We start from the raw sequence: 6,074 nt of genomic DNA on the forward strand, positions 1-6,074 counted from the left end.
GCTGGGAGCCTGCTTCTTCCTCTCCCAGTCCCCCTGCCTGTGTTCCCTCTCTCACTGGCTATCTCTCTCGCTGTCAAAGAAATAAATAAAATCTTTTTAAAAAATAAAAATAAAAATTTTTTAAAAATCTAAAACATAAAATTAAAAAAAAATCCATCCATTCATCCACTCACCTGTCCATCTAGTTCTCCACCTATCCAGCTATTTCACCATCCAACCTTTCAACCATCCATCTGACCATCTATCCAAATATCTAACTATTGATTTATTTACTCATCCATTTGTCTATCGATTCAGCCATCCTTACATCCAACTCTCATTCATGCACTCATCTCTTCATCCCTCCATTTGTCCATGCAATTCTCTGCCTTCCATCACAACCATCCATCCATCCATCCATCCTCCATAAGTCCATTCATCCCTCTGTTGGGCCATCCATTTCTTCATTCTCTATCTATCCTGTCATCTATTCATCTCTTAAGTTCTCTTCTTCCATCCATTTCCAACTGTTTGTCCATTTGTTTATCATTTCATTTCTCCATCTGTCTACTAACTATCTGCCATCCATCTAGTTATCTTCTTACAAAGTCACTCTTGGTTGATTTAATCATGTGTTCATTTATTTACACTTTCATTCACCCATTCATTCATTACTTTATTCATTGGCTCACTCACTCACTTACTCGTTCACATATCCATTATTCAGGCATTTCTCAGTGTCTATTCATTTGTTTGTTCATTCATTCTGTTTATTGTCTCATTCTTCTAATCTAGTTCTCAAACTTGGCTGTACATTCCAATCATCTGGGGAGCTTTTAAAAAATATTGATACCTGACCCCAACCCAGACCATATTAGGTTAAGACATATAAATATGCCATTTTCTGTAGGCTAAACGCCAATAATTTCACATGTTCTAGCCCAGTAAATCAATAGTGGGTCCTAGGCATCAATATTTTTCTTAAATGCTCCAGATGATTCTACCACTTTGGCAAACACTGGTCAAGGATGTTCTGTGGGCCCTCAGAACTGGGGTGGATGATGGGGAGGTTGGGAATGGAAGAGGGCTGACCTGGGCAGCCTCCAGTCTGAGATGTTCCTTTCCTCCTTCTCGGCCACATGGGAGCAGAGGCTACGTCTCCCTTTTGCTCCTCTCTCTCCCCGGGCAGTCACTGCCCAGGGTGGCATGTCCCAGGGATGGTGGTGAAGAGACAAATCAGTAGCAGAGCCTGGAGAGGCTCAGGGAGAGAGGCTGAGCTCTTCCTGGAAGAGCTGGAGAGGTCATGTTTAGTTTTCTATGGCTGCTGCAACATGTTTGAAGAAATAATGGCTGCAAGCTTACTAAAGCTCATGAAAGGCATTAATTTATAGATCCAAGAAGCTCAATGAACTGCAAGTAGGGAAAATACAAAGAGATCCACACCTAGACCCTTCATAGACGACCTGCTGAAATAAAATAAAAGACAGGGAAGACTTTGAAAGTAGGAAGTGAAAAACAGCTTATCATGTAGAGGGGAACAGCACTACAATTAACAGCTAACTTTTTATAGAATCAGTGAAGGTCTGAAAGCAGTTTTGAATGATTCAGTCAAATTGCTGCTAAAAGAAACATAAAACTGTCAACAAATAATTCTATATTCAACGAAACTGTATTTCAAAATGAAAGTAAAAGAAAGACATTCCCAGATGAATAAAAGCTGAGAATTCATTGCTAGCAGAGCTGCCCTCTAGGGAATGCTAAAGGAAGTCCTTCACGATGAAAGAAACTGACATCAAGCAGAAACTCAAATCTACAGGAAGAAATAAAGAGCCCCAGGAATTATAAGTATATAGATAAATATTTTTTTAATTGTATAAATAATTTTTTCTGTTTACTTCTTTTGATTTCTTTCATTTTTTTAGTTTTTAGTTTTTATTTTGTTTTTCTTAGTAATCTCTACACCCAAAGTGGGGCTCAAACTCGTGACCCCAAGGTCAAGAGTTACGTGCTCTTCTGACTGAGCCAGCCAAGTGCTCCTCTTTTTATTTCTTTTAAAATATGATTGTATAAAGAAGATTATAACACTATATTATAAAATATATAACATATCGGTAAGTGATATATTTGACAATAATAGCACACCGAGTGGGAAATATCTGGAGCAAAGCTGCTACATTTTACTGGAATTAAATCAGTATTAACTTAAACTTGACTGTGGTAAGTGGGGCCTCTGGCTGGCTCAGTCAGGAGAGCATGCAACTCTTGATCTCAGGGATGTGAGTTCGAGCCCCATACTGGGTGTAGAGATTACTTAAAAATAAAATCTTTTTTTTTAATAAAATCTGGGGTGGGGGGCACCTGGGTGGCACAGTCATTAAGCGCCTGCCTTCAGCTCAGGGCGTGATCCCAGCGTGCTAGGATTGAGCCCCACATCAGGCTCCGCGGCTGGGAGCCTGCTTCTTCCTCTCCCACTCCCCCTGCTTGTGTTCCCTCTCTCGCTGGCTGTCTCTCTCTGTCAAAATAAATAAATAAAATCTTCAAAAAAAATAAAATAAAATAAAATCTGGGGTGTATAGCAGGTTCATTTGGTTGGGTGTGTACCTTTGGCTCAGGTCATGATTCCAGGGTCCTGGGATTGAGTCCCTCATTGGGCTCCCTCCTCAGCTGGGTGCCTGATTCTCCCTCTGCCTGCTGCTCCCCTTGCTTATGTTCTCTCCCTCTCTCTCTCTCTGTCAAGTTAATAAATAAAATCTTTAAAAAATAATAAAATAGATCTTTAAAAATAAATAAGGTTGACTATGATAAGTTAAGATGTATAATGTAATCCCTAGAGTGACCACTTAAAAACAGTTTTCAAAAAATACTGCTAAAAAAATCAGTAGAAGAATTTAAACGATTCATTAAAAATTGTTTAACACGAAAGAAGGTAGTGAAGGATTAACAGAGTAAAAACAAATAGCAAAGAGGGAGGCATAGAGGCACCTGCATGTCTCAGTCAGTTAAGCATCCAACTCTTGATCTCAGCTCAGGTCCTAATCTCAGGGTTATGAGTTCAACCCCCACATTGGGCTCCCATGGAGCTTACTTTAAAAAAAGAGTGTTGGGGTGCCTGGGTGGCTCAGTTGGTTAAGCATCTGCCTCCAGCTCAGGTCATGATCCCAGGGTTCCCTGCTTGTGCTCTCTTTTTCTCTCTCCCTCTCTCTCAAATAAATAAATAAAATCTTAGAAAAATAAAAATTAAATTAAAATTTAAAGAAAAAAATTAAAAAATTGTTTAACACAAAAGAAGGCAGTGAAGGATTAACAGAGAGTGAAAACAAATAACCAACAAGGTAGCCAGAAAGGCAATTACATTAATGATTACATCAAGTGTAAATGAAATAAACATTCCAATCAAAAGGCAGAGACTCCTGTCGTTGTCAGCCGCCAAGGTGGCCTCCAACAGTGTTCACACCTTTGCGAACTCCCCTCCCAAGCTGTACTTGGGTCGGTGTGAGTGACTAAGAATATGGCAGAAAGTTAAGTTCTAAGAGACTTCCGCTTCCCTCACTCCTGGATCGCACCTCTCAGAGGAGTCAGCCGCTCCTCGAACAGTCGCGTGGAATGGCCCACGTGAGGAGGGACTGAAAACTGCTACCAACAGCCCTGTGTGTGTGTGTGTGTGTGTGTCTCCCCAGAAGAGGCTCCTCCTGTCCAAGTCAAGTCTTCAACGCGGTGGTTGCAAACCTTTTCCGTAATGGCCCCATGGCAAATATGTTAGGCACTGGGGGTGATCTAGTCTCCGCCATAGCTGCTGAACTCCACTGACAAAGCACAAAGCAGCCATTAGGCAGGACGGAAATGCGAGACCTGGGCTGTGTTCCCAGAAAACCTGAGTTGTGGATGCTGAGATTTGAATTCCATACCATTTTTAGTATTAGGAAATATTCTCCTTTTTATTGTTTTCAGCTATTTAAAAATCTGCAACCTATTCTTAGCCTGCGAGCCATACTCAATTGGGCAATGAGTGGGTTTGGCCACAGCCAGAGTTTTTGGAAGCTTCTTTCTGATGACTGCAACTCCACAGACGGTTTGCACGTAACTCCGTGGAAAATCAGAGCCACAACCACCTGGGTAGGCCGCTCCTGGATCCTAACTTCAGAAACTGCATAAGATCATAAAAATGTTATGGTGTTAAGTTATGGGGTAATTGATTATGAAGCAATCCATTAGTAACATACTGTCAGACTGAATTAGAAAGCAAGATCCAAGTAAATGCTGTCTATAAAAGACACATTTTAGATCTTAGAAACCAATAAGTTGAAAGTAAAAGGATGAGAAAAGATATACCATGGGAGCATCTGCCTGGCCCCAACCGAGGAGCGTGGGACTCTTTTTTTTTTTTTTTTTTTAAGATTCTACTTATTTATTTGACAGAGAGACAACCAGCGAGTGAGGGAACACAGCAGGGAGAGCGGGAGAGGAAGAAGCAGGCTCCCAGTGGAGCAGGGAGCCCAATGCGGGGCTCAATCCCAGGACTCCAAGATCACGCCCGAGCGGAAGGCAAATGCTTAACGACTGAGCCACCCAGGCGACCCAGGAGCGTGGGACTCTTGATCTTAGGGTCATGAGTTCAGGCCCTGCGTCAGGTGTAGACATTATTTAAATAAATAAATAAACTTTAAAAAAGGTATACCATGCCAACAATAACCATAAGAGAGTAAGAAGGACAGAATTACTATCAGACACAATAGATGTTGAAATTGTAATGGGGCGCCTGGGTGGCTCAGGTGGTTGAGCATCCGTATCTTGGTTTCCACTCAGGTCATGACGTCACAGTGGAGGGATCCAGCCAGCGTAGGGCTTACCGGCAACTCAGAGTCTCTTCAGATTCTCTCTCCCTCTCCCTCCCCCACTGCCTCTCCCCTGGCTCAAATATGGGCTTGCACACACTCTCTCTCTCTCAAATAAGCAATTAAATAAAATATTTTTAAAAAATAAAATAATAATAATAATAAATTGTACTAGAGGGGTGCCTGGATGGCCCAGTCAGTAGAGCAGGTGACTCCTGACCTCAGGGTCATGAGATCAAGCCCCATATTGGGCATGAAGCCTACTTAGAAAGAAAGAAAGAAAGAAAGAAAGAAAGAAGGAAAGAAAGAGAGAAAGAAAGAAAGAAAGAAAGAAAGAAAGAAAGAAAGAACGAACTAGAGACAAAGAGGGATGTTTCGTAGTGATAAAAGGGACAATACATCAGATAAACACACACACATATACAAATATAGTAAACATATGTATCAAGTAGAAATGTATATTAACAACACCGCAAAATACATGACAAAGAGACCATGGAACAATTGTAAGTTGCAATACCCTCTTTCAGTAATTGATAGAACAACCAGACAGAAATTATTAAGGATGGAGAAGACATAGACACGATCCACCAGTTTGAACTACCAGCTAGCAGGGAGGTGGTTTCCCCCAAAGGATCTCAAGGGGCAGAAAATGGGTCCTGAAGGCTCAGACCCTACCCTCTGCTTCACAGAGCAGTCCGAACTTACTACACATCTGCTTGTGAAGACAACACGGGCCCAGCAGGCCAGGGAGGGGAACGTGTGTCACCCTTGGCGCGGGCTCAGGGCCAGGCACATTTGACTGGGGCGTGGCTCCGGACTGTCCCCAGAATGGAACCCAAGACCAACGCCCCGCGCTGGATCGCAGCCGCCCCCGCCAGAGCTCCACCCCACCGCAGAGGTGACAGCCAGCCAGTCCTCCGACCAGAAAATCACCGTCTACCGGTGAGGGTGACTGGGCACNCTGTGTGTGGGCGCCCACTCCCCCGATCCCACTCGTTGGCACTCGGGCAGGGCCGGGAGCCCAGGTGGAAGAAGTGTGGGAATGGGGCTCCTGCCCGCAGCGGGGACCCAGACGCCTGATCGTCGTGTCCCCCGACCGCTCCGCGGGGAGATGCCGCTCCAGTGCGCGTCTGCCCCGGGGCGCACGGGCGGGGATCTGTCCCGACTCGGGGACAGCGGGGAGGCCGGCGACGCCCCATCCGCTGCCCGGCCCCACCCCGCGCCAGCCGGCTCCCGCCACCCACAGGCCGGGCAGCGGCC

The sequence above is a fragment of the Ailuropoda melanoleuca genome, chromosome 12, assembly GCF_002007445.2.
Source record: "Ailuropoda melanoleuca isolate Jingjing chromosome 12, ASM200744v2, whole genome shotgun sequence".
NCBI lineage: Eukaryota > Metazoa > Chordata > Mammalia > Carnivora > Ursidae > Ailuropoda > Ailuropoda melanoleuca.